Here is a 16804-nt window from a genome sequence, read left to right on the forward strand (position 1 = left end):
ATCATAACAATATATATATATATATATATATATATATATATATATATATATATATATATATATATATATATATATATATATATATATATTTGTTATGATCTGCTTTGTTTTAATTTTTGTTAATTCTAATTGAATTAAACTAGATCAAATAATATTTAATTTCTCAGGGTTCTTTACTCATTACTACACAATAAAATTTATTTTACTTTTAATTCGTGGCTTCTAGTATTTTCTGGATACTGGCTTTCTTTAGGATAGACAAAGGGAATAAATATTATTACACAATTTATAACCTTTTAAAACAATCACCATTTATTTCAATACCATATATAACTATCAACATAAAAATTGTATACATTGAATTATCTATTCCTCAGAGCAAAAGAAAACTTAATTCTGTTATTTCCCTTTTAAAACCAATTTATTTAATTTACTGCAAAATTATTTTCATTAACTTTCTTAAAAACAAACAAATTTTATTATATGCAAATTTTTTGACTGATGAATTCAATTCTTTTTTATCAATTGCTTTATGACATGAGTTTAAATAAAATACATGGTGTACATAAAACGCTTATTTCACAAACAAATTGACTGACCCTTTTAATCTTCTTTCTGCCATGTCTCCCAACGGATACTGACTTAGTCCGGATTGTGTTCCCAAAATACCGTCCAATTTTCCAAAAACAGGTGTGGTTCTGCTTCCTCACACCAAAAACTGTTACTCAAAAAATAGCACTTGTTCAGTTTCTCTCCAAATTAAAAAAACACCTCTGACTCGTTTCACAATAATAATAATCGGACTCTTTCCGCAAATTGCGCCTCCCGCCGTTAATGGTTATCTTGTACAAACTTTATAAAACTTTTCTTCTTTTCTTACAGCTTTAGGAGTCTCTTCGGACACAAGGAGATTGAGATTCTCGACCTGGGTCTCGATTCGTCTACAACTATTCTGCTCACCAACTTAAATTCACACACAAAAACTTATACTTCATTTTCACACACTGTTTTTAAACTGGACTTCTTGTTCTGGCTGTTAAAATCACCATAATGATTCTAAACATTGTTCTTAAAGTGGACTTCTCGTTCCCGATCTTAAAAACGCAACGATTCAAATCTCCTGGTTTAATTTTCTAGTCGACTGTCATATTTTCCTCAGCTAATCAACATTCATTCATACAAATTCATCCCACTACCAAACTTTAAATTTTCCTAATTTTAAATTTCAAGAAATCAAGCGTCTTTACTGTAATTGGTTTTCCCCCAATTACCAGGATATGATATCGACTAAGCTTTCTTTTGTTTCGCTACAGCAAATGCCTCTTTGTAAAAGATAACATCTATTCATAGCATTACCTTTGAAGAAAATAATATACAACCCATTATATATCTAACATTAATTTTGAATTCTTATCTGCTACATAACCATGTATAATTATTTGTAAAATTTTAAACAATACTTTCTTACTTTCTAAATAATCCCGAATTGTTTTTCTATACAAATGTTCTTAGAAACTATTCACTGTTTTAACTCCACTGTTCTCCAAAAACACTTATTACAAATAAAATATTATATTTATAAATTTTTAACCTATACAGGGTCTTGAATATTTATCATCTCATGGTATTTTTAAAATAAAATATATTTTATTTTCGATCTGTTTTAGAATCATAACAATATATATATATATATATATATATATATATATATATATATATATATATATATATATATATATATATATATATATATATATATACATATATATATATATATATATATATATACATATATATATATATATATATATATATATATATATATATATATATATATATATATATATAATTGCGACCAGTATATATATATATATATATATATGTATATATGTATATGTATATATGTATATATGTATATATGTATAAAAGTTTTCGGTTGAATTTTGTAGTTTATCTATGTATGTCTATGTCTGTCTATAGGACAGAAATAGTTGTATTCCATAAGCGGTATTTTATATATGTATATACATCCTGCATATGAACTCTTTTCACGTTGCAGTAATTTAGCATCACCCACAAATGCTATCATTTTCTAGTTATAAGACGTGTATATTAGTTTAGTATATATATATATATATATATATATATATATATATATATATTCTAGTTATAAGACGTGTATATTAGTTTAGTATATATATATATATATATATATATATATATATATATATATATATATATATATATATAACTGTTTTGGATGGGTTGGAGTCAATAAAAGGGCTATTGGTTAACTTTTTTTTAATCTCGAGCTTTCAATTGTGTTTACAATTATTATCAAGAGCTAAAAAAGACAAAATATCTTACAAGGTTGAACTAAAAAGAAAAAACAATTTTTGTTAACTTACTAAATAAAAATTAGTTTAGTAAGTAAAAATTACTGCTAATACATCTTAAAAATAATTAATATAAAAATGTTTTAATCTAATAAATGTTTGTCTGAACATTTTTATAATTTTGAAAACATTTTTTGAATAAAAAAATAACTGAATTTATAAATAGGTTAAAATAGCAACCAATTACAAATAAGCCTCAATGTCATAAATGCCAACATAAAATTTTTATTTTGACAATTATATTGCCAAAAGTAAAATTTCGTTTAAACATTCTTTTTTGTTTAGTAACGAAAAAGAAGAAGATTTATTCACCGTTGACAGATGTCTGAAAAAATGTAAGAGATATATGGAGAATTAAATATGACATTTTACAAGTTTTATATATAAATCATAAAGAAAGAATATAATTATAAATTTTGCTTAGAATTTGAATTTCTGATCTTTTGTTTAAATTATTATCACTTTTGCTAATACAAACCATTGTCAAAAAAGTCCTTTTAAATTTATTACTTTCACTACATAAAATTTTAATGTTATCAAAATCCATAATATGGTCTTTATCGATTACATGCTCTGCCAAAGCACAAGATGGTTTTTTAATTCTGCAATCACTTTTGTGAGAAATAATGCGATTTGAAAGATTTCTTCCGGTCTCACCAACATATTCAGCCTCACACGGAGTACAACTAATGCTGTATACTAAATTCGTTTTTTCAAATTTGTCTATAGGATATTTAGTTTTAGAATATAAAGATGAAATAGGTTTGATGTTCTTTGTTGCTATTTTTATATTGTCAATAACCTTTAGTGTTTGTATTAATTTAGGTGTTAATGATGGTATAAAAGGTAGTGAATGATAATAGATGTTCTGATTGTTAGATACAATGTTTTGAGATTGAGCAAAAAATGGTGTTAAGTTATTTATATTACCAATATTAGAAAAAAATCATCCTATATAGCATATCTGGAGGATAAGAGCTTTCAATTAGAATATTTTTTAATAATTGAAGATCTTCTTGTAGATAATCTGGATGAGAAAGTTTTAAAACCCCTTCTTTTAATCCTGTTATAAGGTTCATTTTCATCTTATTTGGATGATGAGAGTAATAGCTTATAAATCTACATATGGGTTTTCTGAACCATCTGGTTTTCAACATATTGTTTGTATTTCTTACAATTCTCATGTCAAGGAATGGTAGAGAATTATCTACCTCTTCCTCAACTGTAAATTGTATATGTTGATTATGACTGTTAAAAATGTTGACTGTTTCATGAATTTTGTGTTTAGGAAGTGCCAAAACTAAATCATCTACATATCTTTTAATTACTGATACAATCACTGATAACATCATCCATGACATAGCTACTTAAAATGGGTGAAAGACTAGATCCCATATATATATATATATATATATATATATATATATATATATATATATATATATATATATATATATATATATATATATATATATATATGAATGAATGAGATTTTTACGACAAAATCTAGTCATATGTCAAATTCGTTGTTTTTTTAATTTATTATGGTCGCATGAGCCAAAAAAAATGTTTAATAAAATCTGCCATCATAGTATTTTGGTTGTTAAGTAATTTTGTTCCACTGCCAGAGAGCTATATAAAAATAAGAATTTTTCCAAAAAACTATATTTTTTATTGTATGGTAGATTTATTTTTTTTTGCATACAAAAAAATTAACTTGGGCTAAAGCTGACTTTCTTTTGAACACATAAAAAGTAAACCAAAATGCAAAACAGTTTAACTAAATTATAAAACTATAACTATAAAAAACAGAATATTCACTCTTTTAAGTAACTTTACATTATTTAAAAAAAATCTTTCTGTGATTCATATATTTATATTTGGGTATCGATTTTACTCTGTTCTTTATATAAACGTCTCTTTTTTCACTTCCACTGACAGAAGCCGATGCTTCTGTTACTATTTTGACGGCCTTGTCAACCGTTTATGTATGCCAAGGGTATAATGCTGTTACATACGCCAAAAGACTGGTTTTGGTATTTACAACTTCCCTTAGTTGGTCTTTTGATAGCTAAATAGTTACAGGAGGCTCTGTTCATAAAACTTTCTAGTAGTCGATTATCTCAAAGCAGGTACTTCTTTGGACAAATGGTGGACAAATTCACATACTTAGGCTCTCTGATTACCAAGGAGAACGTCATAACGGAAGAAATCAAGCGAAGAATAATCTTAGTAAACAAATGCTATTTTCGACTGAGTAGACAAATGAGAAGCAGAAGCTTAAGCCAAAAAACAAAAATAACCATATACAAAACCCCTATACCATTTCCAAGACAGATGGAAATCTCCTGCTTATATTTGAACGAAGGATCCTGAGAAGAATATTCGGTGGCATCCGTGAAAATGGTGTTTGGGAGGGAGGTACAACCACGAGATATATCACAAATATAAACATATATTTGGTGGTAATGACGTAGTATCCTTTATAAAAATAGGAAGACTAAGATGGGCAGGACATCTAGCAAGATCACAGCAGAACAACCCTCCTAGAAGAATCCTTATGTCACAACCTGTGGGAAGTAGAAGTAGGGGTAGGTCAAAACTCAGATGGAGGGATGGTGTAGATGAGGATGGTAGACAAATAGGCGCAGCAAACCGGCAACAGTTGGCAATGGATAGAACTGACTGGCGTAATATACTTGGGAAGGTCGAGGCTCTTTTATAGGGCTGTAGCACCAATGATAATAATGATGAGGTACTCCTTAGCGTCAAAAAATAATTCTATTATTATATATAGTAGCACCGCTGATGCAATAGCTACTCCTGCTCGGTCGGAAATTAATTGGTCAAGTGTTTCAGCTTATACTGGTATTTCTCTCAGATTGAGTTGAATGTCTTCTGAGGTACTAACACATTTGATAAGCTAGGTTAGAAGTTAAACACCTTGGGTAACGTTGGAGTACTTGCATATGAAATGGAGAATCTCCGGGTCATAATCTTCAGTATCTGAGTCATAATCGGATTTATCACACACATCTGTGGGTGAGTCATAAAAAATTAATATTTTTCATTGACTACACTAGTTGATTCTAAAATATGTGGCGAAGTCATTGTAAAGGCTTTTTTCTCCTTAAGTATGAGAGTTTAACTATATTTTTTGGTGCAATTACATGCAATAGTTTCAGCATGCTTACATTTACTGGTCGCTATGTAAAACAATATGTTACTGTTAATTGAATAATTTCAATTGAAATTTGTAATTGGGAACATTTTGTCTTTTTTTTTAATGGTTTAAGAATTTGCCTTCGTTGTTCTTGATAGTTTCGCAATAAAAAAATAATTCTTTGGTGGCTTATGTTTGGAATTGAAGCCTTATCCAAAAACTTTTCAATTCGAAACGAACTCACAAAAAATACTTAATAAAATCTTTGTATGTTGGTAACGGCAAATCTCTAAAATCGCTAAGAGCACCAAAAATTGGACACCGCAACGGGTTTCTAGTTTTAGCCATTTTAACACCCACTACTTACTACTTGACTGTCGGCAAAGCACCAAAAATAAAGGTGTCTCTAGACCGTTTAATTGTTTGAAGTACCGGCTTTTACCACTGTAAAATCTGCTGCAGAAGCATTGACGTTTAAGATCACCTTATTTTAGGAATGATATTTTTAAATTAATTTTTGCCTGTTTATTATTTAGTGGCAAAATAGCCAAATAAAGTATACGTTATTATACAAAGTATACATGAACCTACCACAACAATATAGATTTTACTTCAACTGTTTTTTAAATACAAAATCAATAACCGTCATGTTTCAAAAATAGATAATAAAAAGATATGAAGATCTAGTTTGAAAAAATTAAATTAAATTAAGATTTTAGAAGAAAACCTAAAATGCAATAATCAGATATCAAATTTTGTCAATATTATATGGCGGTAGGTCAAAAATTATGAAATTTGCTCAGGAGTAAAGTACCTACCTTTATATTTTACAATATCGTAAATTGTTAATATAAAAAATTGTTGGAATTAAAAACTTTGTTTTAATACGCAATTTCATCTTTCTAACTAGAAAAAAAATGTAATCAAATTACCGATCCGATAACCAACATAATTTGTATTTATTACAAATATAATAACTCTTTTATTATTAATTTAAAGAAAAAAAGTAATTTTACATAAAAAACTTTACATAGTCTAAAACTTAAGATGCAACCATTAGATATTAAATTTTGTCCATATAGGAAGTATGTAAAAAAATATGAATTTCGCTCAAGAGTAAAGTACCTTTATATTTCAACAATATTGAAAATTTGTATCACGAAAAAAAGTGTATCACATAACTCATATAATATTGATCAAATTTGAAATCTGAGTGTTGCATCCTATATTTTAGTTCATGCAGGGATTTTCATATGGAATAACTTTTTCGTAAAATTAATAATAAAAGAGTAATCATATTCGTAATAAATAAAAATTAAGTTCAATCGGTTCAATCAAAGGGTATCGGCAATTTGAGAAACATTTGCAAAAAAAACTTTTCAATTAGAAGAAAATAATTGCATATTAAATTTCAAACAACTTTTCATAATAACAATTTTCGATAATGTGAAATATAAAGGTACTTTACTCTTGAGCGAAATTATTGACATAATGTATACCCTCGTATAATATTGATAAAATTTGATATCTGATGATTGTATTCAAGGTTTTAGACCATGCACATCTTTTAATAGTAAATTTTTTTTTCGTAATATTAATGATAAAAACGTTTCCCATATGATGCCGACTTAATTGGAGACTTGGAGACAACGTGTATATATATATATATATATATATATATATATATATATATATATATATATATATATATATATACATATGTATATTTATAAAATATTACATTACGAGATTAGAGCGATTATTTCAAGTTCAAATAAAATATTTTTTTCATTTGGGTTTGGTTTTTCCCTTCTTAATTAATAAAATGTCAAACTAACCTAAAATGCATATAAAAAAATAAGAAGAGATATGGAAAACATGGTGTTCAAGGAAAAAGAAAAGTAAATTAATAAAATGTCGTTAAATGTCAAGTAATTCTGTTAATTTTATAGTAAAATCCTGGCAAGGGTAAGCCTGTTGAAGATACAACAACTTCATTGTCTATTGTAGTTTTTTGTTTTCATTTTTAGTATGTTTTGAGAAATAGTTCAATAAACTGGAAAGCTTAACAAACCTTAAAAAGTTTTAGTATTGTAATGAAATGTTATTTTAACATACTTTATTACTTACTAAGCATTTCTTATGCCTAACTGCTATAATTAGTGAGTTATTTATGATTTTTTGAGCCAAACAGTAAGTGCAACAAAAATTAGGTAAAATTTTTATTAGCTTGGCCGTGAAAAATAGATGATAATCTAGACTGATCATTAATTTGTTAATATTTAATAAGATATCAAAATACCTTTTTAGCTTAAAGTAAAGTGACGTTTAATATACCAATAAAGTTAAATGTAAAACAAAATATTTACTTACAAAAAATAACAAAAAAATCGTTGAATTTATAATAAATGTTTAAAATGGCCTCCGCCGACGTCAATACATAATTGCAAGCGATCTTCAAAAAAGCTATTTACACTTGTAATACATTTCTTTTTAATCTCATACACTCATTACACTCATAGATATATTTTTCTGATTACGTGATCGTCGAAAAAGAAGGATCCTATGTAATTTCTAGGAATTCCAGACCAAACATTCAATTATCATATTGTTTGACGGTGGGTAAAAATGTGGTGTAAATGGGAAGTTGGGTAATAGTTGAAATTGTATCTGTTTACCATACAATTCTTGTGGAAAGTAGCTTTATCTCCAAATAAAACGTATCGCATCATTCTCAATTTGTTCCTGCAGCCACTGACAAAGTTCCACTCTTTTATTATAATTATTTTCATTAAGCTCTTGGTGCAACTGAGCATGATATTAATGCAGATTTTTTGGTAATTTACGGTATCCAGTCCGTTAAAACTAGTCTAGTAAATTTTGAAAAGCTTCTCTTCTGGTTGTCGTCTATCTGGGAATTACTGATGATAAATTCTTGTTGCTAGTAGCATATTTTTGTTATACCCTCCTGGCACAAAAGCCATATTAATATATTTCTCCTTAAAAAAATTCGTCTTAGTTATAGTTAGTAAAAAAAAGCAACAGGAACTATAAAATAGTCTGTTGTTAAACTTTTAAGCAAGTTTAGTGTCAACTCAGGTATTTTGATACCTCATCAAATACTAACAAAATAAGCTTCAGTCTAGATTATTATTATTATTTTTTTTTTTTTCGAAAAATTATTTTTAATTGAATATTTTCACGGCCAACCCAATAAAATTTCACCTATTTTTTGTTGCAATTATTATTTGGCACAAAAATTACGAATAACTCACAAATTAAAGCAATTAGGTATAGGAAATGCTTAATATAATAAAGTACCTTAAAATAACATTTCATTACAATGTCAAAATACGGGATGTTCCATTTTGGAAAACTCAGAAAAAACTCATTCGAAGTTTGGACCAACCCTGTATACAAAAATTAAATATTTTCTATGTTAATAATTCTAGACAGCACCAGTCCAGATATGTAAAGTAATACAATTACGATGGTAAACAAAGCAAGTCAGTTTAAAAAAAAATCTTGAAAATCAAAAATTCACATAGTGTATTCGTATTTTAAAGATTCATAGTAAAATTTACTGAATCCATGTATAAACAGATTAAATGACATGTACTTGTAATATAAATATAGCCTTACTGGTTACACTGAAGCGTGGAAAAAATAGAACTTGTTGGATTGCATTAATGGCTGGAAATTAATATCATAAGATATGTCTTAAATTTTCAATTTTTAATGATGTGCACTTAGTACCATCAAAAAAGTAAATATTAGTTATTTATTATAAATACATAGTATTTCTAATAGTTTTTTAACAAATTTTCTACTAAAGTTTTGCGTTTTACTACATTGGTTTTCAATGTTTAATTTTAAATTATAAATGTGACACATGCTTCGTTTGACCATTTGTTAATAATTGTGTTTTAGTGTTGTAAAGTGTTTTAAATTATAAAATAATTGCAAGGCGGCTTTTTCACGCTTCACTGTAAAATTTAAGGCTATATTTATATCACAAGTACATCTGATTAAATCTGCTTATGAATAGATTAAGTAAATTTTACTATGAATCTTTTAAATATGAATACACATGTAAATTTTTAATTTTCATTGCCAATTCTTTGTAAACTGGGTTGTTTGTTTACCATCGGAATTGTATTACTTCACATATATGGGCTAATGATGTTTTGTAAATACGAATTGTTTCCGCGAATGTATGGAATAGTTAACATTTAGCTCTTTTTTTTTCTCCTTTCATCTGACTGAGATCTTTAAGAGTTACAGTGTGAAGGGATTTCACCCGATTCCGTTGTTTTTCACTGCTTATTGATTTGGTCAGTCATTTCTCCTTAAGGATATATATATATATATATATATATATATATACCCATATAATAATTAATAATGTCTGCATCAAAATTGTTTGATAAATAGTTATATGTTGTTTGATTCAAATTTTTAATACTCACCGGTTACTTTTCAACGAGTAACGTTTAATCTTTTCACAAATGGTCCTACATCATTATCATAATTCTGGCTTTAGAACCCTACATGGATCCTCGCCTCCTCAAGAATTTCTCTCCAGTCGTCCCTTTCCATCGCCTTTCTCCGCCAAGCACGTATTCCCATATTTCTCATGTCTTCATGGATGTTATCAAGGAACTTTGTTTTGGGTCTACTTTTTCTTCTGTAGGTCAGAGAAGATCGTAATACAACTTCTCTCTTATCTGGTGTTTACCAAAACATATTGATCACAAGCCATGTCCTGTCCTTCTTAGTATATTGGCCTTTATGTATGTCACTACATTTTTCTTTCGTTCCGAATGGAGTATGTAATTCATATCCATATGTCAAGCTATCTCTACAAGGCCATATATAACTCGAAAAATATTGCGCTCTTACACCATTAATTTATTAATTTCTTTTTTTGTTAATGTCCTTGTTTCGCTTCTGTACGTGACTGTTTTATTATGGTCGTATTATGGTCTTGTAGTATTGGGTTTTCCTTACCTCGTGAGAAAAATCTCATTAGATAATGAATTACAAAGAAGTTATATTTCTGGCCGTTATTTGCATTTCAACTTACCAGTGCAATTTTTATCGTTAATGATTGTTTCTTTTAGGTATTTAAATTCTTTGACCACCTGGAAGTTGTAGTAATTTTTATCAATATTTTGTATATTTTCTATCGTTACTGCTTTAAAACGACCCTGGATTTTGTCTTATTTTCACTTATATTTAGACCAGTACTTAATGCAGCTTCTTTAAAAGTTCAGAAAATATTATTAACTTCTATTGCTGTTATGCTACTGCATCTATATCATCAGCAAAGATCAATATTTACTCCCATAGCTGCTGTGTCGGGTTTAATCTTTGGATAAATTTTTCTCATTGCATATTTCAATGATCGGTTTAAGTAACAATGGGAACAGCGAATATTAAACTTGTCTTAATGCAGAGTTTACGCAGAAAGCATCTTATGTGTTCTCTCGTATTCTAACTTTTGCAAAAATTTTATTTACACATATTGGCGTTACTGCAGCTTGTTTCTTGTACACTTATCACAACCATTGCTTTCCATAGTTTTAGACGATTAATTGAATCATAAAACTGTTAAAGATCTATTAAAACGTTATACATCTTGATAATACTCCCAATATTTTTCAATCATCTGTCGAAAGCTAAATATTTGAATAATTGTAGACCTTCAAGGCATGAAGCTACGCTGGTAGTTACTAATTCGGCATAAGGTAGTAATGTTTGCAAAAAAATTAAAACGAGTTTTTTATAATTAATATTGATTAATAAATTATTGATCTGTAGTTCTTACAACTCTTTTTTTCCTTTCACATGTATTGGTATAATAATAGGGTCACATAAGTATTTAGGCAATGTTTCTATTTCTCAGGTATTTAGCTACTATTATTTGATGGATTTTACTTATTATATTAAGTTCTTGACCCTCTGTTAATTATTTCTGCATCGATAGTGTCAAACCCAAAAATGTTTTCTATATTTATAGCATTGATAACTTCATGTGGGCGCTGTTGAGTTATTTCTCTTTAGGTCGTTTGATACTCCTTTATTTCGCTGTTTTTACTACGGATTCCCTGTGCATTCAGGAATTCTTTAAAATATTCAGCATATCCTTCTATTATTTTATTTTCGGCTGTAAGGTATTCTTCATTTTTATTTCTGACAAGGTTGGGTGTCCTTAGATACCAGTTCTCTTGTGTTGTCTGACTTCTCTGTTTAATGTTTTATTTTGATTGTGTCTATGTTCCTTTTCTACCTTTTCAATAGAAAACTGGCGACTTCAGAAAGAAAAACGACTACAAGAAACAACTCAAAAGCGTTGGTGTATTGATATTTAAAGGTATGCAGAACCAACGTAGGAACAAATAATATACAATATAGATCAATATGGAGAACTGTGTATGGTAAATATTGATACGTATAGTATCGATAATACGAATAGAAGAAAGGCAAACGAATTACCTCTTTCCAAGTTGCATTAATTTAATAGTTTGTTCGAAAGTATATTATTCTTACACAGCATAGGTCGTTTGTTGAATATATTGTTCTACTTTATAGCTGAATTATTGGTTCATAAATAAGATCTTAAGAATATAGTGTTTACAAATGATTATAAATGTTCCTTTAGAATATGACTGACGATGGGCCAGGTCCTTAAAAAAATTTACATGGTTTTACAATTTTAATTTTGAAGCTACTGCTTTAGTTTGGTTAAATGAATTTAATAGTAAAAGCTCCATGAGGGTGTGAACATAGTGCCAGCGAAATTGTCTAAGAATGAAGTGACCGTGACAATGATTCGAAGGGTCTTGTTACTCCAATGAAGGATAATATTTAATATATTATCCATTTCATTGGACTAGCGAAAAAATAAAAACAAATCTAAAAAATTTCTCTCAAGGCATCAAGGTTTAATCATCGTTGAGTTGAAAGTGTTTATCGGTCTGCTGTTTTACACTGTGGTATTGGTATCAAATCATGAAAATATAGCCAGATTATTTGTAACTAATGGCACTGAAAAAGGAATATTTCGATGCAAGATGAATAAACAAAAGTTTCCCTTTATATTATCGTGCTTACGCTCTGTCATTTATATTTGTCAAAACTGCCAGATTGTGTATTCGTTGTGTGTGGTAGGTTAAAACGTATATGCCCAGCACGTATTGCAAATTTGGAATCAATACCATATGTATGACAGAACTGTAGAATTGATTTTGCAAGTGGAAATATTAAATAGATTCTACAAGGAAGTTAAAAGTCTCTCAATGGAACATCCTCTTAAGAAGTTTCTAATATTTCTAAGATTTTGGAATCCGAGCACTATCGATAAAAATGCTTAAATCACGTTTTAAATACAATTATGTATGACAAGAATGCTTTGTTTTCAAATCCATGTAAATAGTATACATTCTATTATCCAGTTCACGACGGTTATGGAGACTAATTCATCTGTACTAACCCTAGGCATGGTTTAACACAACATATGTGGAGATTTTCCGCGCTACTGCAGACAAGATAAATAGGTATTGCATGATGATCGCCAACATTCGTCACTGATAGGAACTCCAAGAAGAATTCCTAGACATCGTAGTAACAAAACAAAAAAAAAACCCTGCGTTTATTTTAATCTATTTACTTGCATGCTAAGTCTATCTTCACAGCTTAATTTAATAATGAGTATCCATGTTTCCAGATTAACATGCCGTTGCGATGATGAAACGAAATCCGCCGAACGTCCTTCTCAAAACACGATATCGCCCAGAATGATAACAGCGAAATGGTTATCGAAAAGAGCATCCATAAAACCTTTGATTTTGTGTACCAAGCCCATTTTGAGTGATTAACAAAGCTTTTGTAAATATTGCTTTTGTTTTGCAACTTGATTTTTATACAGATAGCAAAAGTGTTTATGTGTAAAGATGCTGACACATTAAAAAAATCCTGATTTTCTTAGTTTATCTTGGGTTTTCAATCAAAAGTGTCCATTAATGTATTATGATCAAGACTATAAAAAAACACAAAAATATACTTTCTAACGGCCAGTATACATTGCGGGACCCATGACCTCATCATACACGAAATCTTATTCGCGACGTTAAATAAAATTTCTATAGATGAATATTTTTGTCATTAAATTTTAAAATTACTGCATCACATGTATTTAACAATGATACAACTTTATTTTACCTTTTATGGGTTATCTGACTTTTTAGATAAACATGCAGGTATATGTTTATGTTGTTCACATTTACCGTAAATACTAATACTTAAAAATATCAATCATTAAATACACATTTCAAACCGATTACTCAGGTCGACGGTTATTAAAAATAGAAACACTGTTTGCTTAAACGTGATAAAGGCAACCATTACAATTATTAAAAACTTATTATCATAAAGATAAAACTATGTCGCTCCCTTAATTTCTGATTAATGAAGTCGTAGTTACAGATACAAAACATTACTATTATAGGTTCTAAAACTATGTTCTTGTGACATGTCTAATTTAAATATTATGTTTATATGGGGTTAAGCCACAATTAATGATTGTAATGAAAAGTACATTTTTAACCAACTAATGTTTGACGTTTCTATTTTGAAATCAAAAATCGTTTTCAAAAAAAATTTAAGTTTTTTTTAGGTTATTCCTTTTGTTTTGTATAAAACTTAATGAGGTCGCTGGTTAAATGATAATCGATAAATAATAATAACGAAGAAATGAAATAATTTGTTTGTAAGTAAATTAGCGAAAAATAGCGAATGTTCTTCTGTTCTTAGGACCTCCGTGAATAGCCGTAAATTAAGCTTAAAGTAGCATTTTAAATTTTCTACACAAAGAATGGGTACGTTTCCTTAAGGACTCTGACGTGTTTGGGTTGATAAATGTTTCCCAAAAACATGTTGTTTTCAGACAAGTGAATTCTCAGAACTTGACAATAATTAATCAGCCAATTTGAGTTCGAGAATTTAAAGGATGAACTAAAGCCATATTATACTTAGCTAATATACTATGATTGAATAAAAGATTTAAAACTAAATAAGGTCATATTGTGAATATTAAAAATAAAATATTTAAATCAGTCTTGATACTTTTCCAAACATTCTCCGCCCCAAAAACGAATGTTTTTAAAAACAACTACAATGATAAGGACAAAAAACAAACACTTAACTATTACTATAATAACAATAGAAATGAAGAGAAATATAGTTGTTAACAAATAGGTAGTGGACAGATCTTGACCACCGGACGTTGTAGGATGCCATCTGAAGCTGTCCTCAGGCTAACAACGCGTACAATACCGTCGGTGCCGTAATGCAACTCAATGATTCTGGCCAATTGCCAGCGAAGAGGAGGCTGTTGTTCATTTTTTATGAGGACTAGAGAACCTTTAGTGAGAGATGGGGTTGGACTATGCCATTTAGATCGCTCTTGAAGAGAATGAATATACTCTTTAGACCATCTTTTCCAAAAGTCCCCTCTTATCCTTTGGATTAACTGCCAACGAGTCAGACGGTTAATCTTTAAAGCGCTTAGATCTGGATCGGGAATTGAATCCACTAAGGGTTCAAAAACTAAAAAATGACCAGGAGTCAGTGCCTGCAAGTCATTAGGGTCAGAGCTTGCTGCACACAAAGGACGGGAGTTAAGAACTGCCTCGATTTGAGTCATAAGAGTATAGAACTCTTCATAAGTCAAAATTTGTGTACCCAAAACACGATACATATGGTTCTTGAATGATTTGACTCCAGCCTCGGCTAACCCATTAAAATGAGGGGCACCGGGTGGATTAAAATCCCAGGTAATAGAAAGAGTCTCAGCAGCAGATTGAGCTAGTTTAATGATTTCGTTGCTGGCTCCCTTAAAATTGGTACCTTGATCACTCCTAATGGTTAGGCACTTACCGCGTCGAGATACAAATCTACGAAAGGCAGCCAAAAAGGACTCAGAACTAAGATTTGAAGTTACTTCCAGATGAATGGCTTTTGTACTCGTACACACGAATACACAAACATATCCTTTATGTTTTTGCACCTCTATGTTTGGACATTAATAACGAGAATGGTCCTGCAAAATCCACACAAACAGACAGGAAAGCACGTAACGGAGTAACTTGGACAGTTGGCAAGTTTGCCATAAAGGGGTTGTAAGATTTAGGTCGGCATCTAAAACAACGAATGCACTTCGACAAACAGCGATGAATGGCACTTTTCGGAGACAGAATCCAAAAACGTTGAAGCAATAAATAATGCATAGCCTTCAAACTAGGGTGCAGATGCGTTTGATGAGTCCATTCGATGATTAAATCGGTGAGACGATGAGTTTTGGGTAATAGCAATGGATGTTTTACATCAAAAGACAACCGAGACTTTTGTAATCGACCTCCTACTCTCAAAAGACCATATTCATCAATAAAGGGTGCGAGTTTACGAAAAGGTTTGGGTAACAGCGAATTTTGTTGAATTTTAAGGAAAATATCCGAAAAAACGTCAGCTTGTACGTGCTTAACAATGTATCGTAACGCAGATTCCATCTCTAAATGACTGTTCAGGGAATCGAAAGATGCAGCATTGTTTTTTCTTTGAAGTTTAGCCACGAATTTTAAGACGTAAACCATGACTTTCTGAATTTTTATCAGGTATGAAAATTTTGAAAGTAAAGTAGAGATGATATTATCCGAAATGACCGGTATCAATGATAATACAGTGGGCAATTTTTCTTCTAACATTTCCGTGGAATGGGAGGAGTGAAAATTAACTTGATAGGGCCAACACTCCCTTGACTTCGAAAGAAAATCCGGACCACGCCACCAGAGTGAAAATTGTAGTAGTTGTGCCGGTGTCAAACCACGACTAGCACAATCAGCAGGGTTTTGGTTAGATGGCACATAATGCCAAGAAGAACATGGTATAAGTTCTTGTATATCTCTTACTCGATTGGCAATAAAGGTTTTCCATTTATGCGGAGAAGAATTAACCCAAGTAAGAGCAATCGTGGAATCCGACCAAACATGAATATCGGAAAAAGAAAAGATATGCTTAAACGACTCTTTAATGAAGGCGACTAGATCCGCCAGCAATACAGCTGCCAACAGTTCCAATCTTGCAATAGATTGTGTCTTCAGAGGAGAAACTCGACATTTAGCACACACAAGTACAGTTTCAAATTTATCAGAAGTACTAAATCGGAAATATACAACGCTGGCGTATC

The 16804-nt window shown here is 29.7% G+C and overlaps 1 protein-coding gene across 3 annotated transcripts in view; it reads left to right on the forward strand.

The window, feature by feature from the left end:
- LOC140441424 (uncharacterized) overlaps positions 1–16804 on the forward strand; it is a 151432-nt gene that overhangs the window by 33397 nt on the left and 101231 nt on the right. The window lies entirely within an intron of this gene.

This window comes from Diabrotica undecimpunctata, chromosome 5 (genome assembly GCF_040954645.1).
Source record: "Diabrotica undecimpunctata isolate CICGRU chromosome 5, icDiaUnde3, whole genome shotgun sequence".
NCBI classification, from domain to species: Eukaryota; Metazoa; Arthropoda; class Insecta; order Coleoptera; family Chrysomelidae; genus Diabrotica; species Diabrotica undecimpunctata.